Raw genomic sequence first — 1,534 nt, 5'->3', positions numbered from 1 at the left:
CTCTGACATTTTTCCAGCGACAACTTTAATAACCGTAACTCCAATTCTCACTCCGACAAATAATGAGCAGTAATGACCTCGGAAGTGAGTTTTCCTCATTATCACCTGTTGGCGTCTCACGTCTGACCTTTGAAAGTTAAACTTCATGTACAGACTGTAATCTCCCTCTGACACCGACACCCAGTAATGAGCTGCAGGGGCGGGGACCTTCTGTGGGTCTCTGATCTCGTTGGGTCAGGGTCAGGGTCAGGGTCAGGGTCAGGGGGGCAGGGTCAGGGGGAATTTCATGTTCACGTCTAAAAAAAGAGTTTCCAGAGATTTCTTTATTTATTTTTAATTCAACTTTATTCACAATTTAAAAATTCAATTATTTAATTTAATTTTTAAAAAATTTATTTAATTATTTAATTAATAAACAATAAACAGTAATTAATAAACAATTATTTAAATTTTTTTTTTATTTTATTTTGTAAAGTAATGTAAAGTCCGACATGTTTCCTGCGTCGATTTTCACTCAGCAGTTTTTTTTTCTGAAGCCATGTTTCCGTAACTCGTTCATTTCCTCGTCCGGCTGTGATTTATGTGCGTCACGGTTTTAGCATCAGGAAATCATTTCATCAGTTGTTAGAAGGTCAGAGTCAACAATGTAATTCCACGCCGTTCACGACTATTTACTGATATTCCAACAGATTTTCTCCCAGGGCTAATGTTCGGAGTTAGGAGGAAATACGGCTGCTGAATAATTCACCCAACCTTTGTGTTTTATGGTTTCTGTGCTTTATATTTTTAGTTTTAGTGTCACATAAAATCCATAAGCAGCTTTACACTGTGGAATCTGTACTCGTAAAGTTTGATATTAGAAACTGTGTCAAAATAAAGGAAGGAGCTTTTATTAAACCTTAATTCTTCCGCGGTAAAGTTTTTTTGGAGATAGAACTGTTTCAGTTCTAGTCAACATAAAGGTTACTGTGATGTCACAGGTGTGACATCACAGAGGGACAACAGACATGTTACTGAGAGAGAAATGTGTGACAGGTTGTGCAGCAGGTTGGGGTGATAAAGGATGAGGGAGGGAGAAATTAGCGCCGCGTCCTCGTAGATGTTATTTAACCTGACGTGAACGGATGAAGTGTTGTACTGTTGTATGAGAGCGGCAGAAAAATACATGAGAGTGGTGCAGGTCACCGAGACTGAGATGTGCAGCCAGAGTGGCAGATGGGTTCAAGGTGTACAATAAGTTAAATACATTGAAATACACGTTGATTTCTGATGATGTACTCGGTTCTAGTAATGAGTACTAATAAGAACGTTGATTTGGTGTTCCGTAAATAAACTGGTGAATATATTTTAAAGAACAAAAACCTTTGATGAAATGGAGGTGAATTCAACAAATACTCAGTCAATGAAGTGGTCCTGTACCGTTCTGTACCGTACTGTTCTGTGCTGTTGTGTTCCGAGAGTCCAGGATATAATTGCTGCTGTCAGAGAGGATGATGGATGACGGGGGGGGGGGGGGGGGGGGGGGTCTCTCCAG

The sequence above is a fragment of the Cynoglossus semilaevis genome, chromosome 6 (genome assembly GCF_000523025.1).
Source record: "Cynoglossus semilaevis isolate Cse_v1.0 chromosome 6, Cse_v1.0, whole genome shotgun sequence".
Lineage (NCBI taxonomy): Eukaryota > Metazoa > Chordata > Actinopteri > Pleuronectiformes > Cynoglossidae > Cynoglossus > Cynoglossus semilaevis.
The sequence above is the reverse complement of the archived record's forward strand: the minus strand, read 5'-3'. Positions refer to the sequence as shown.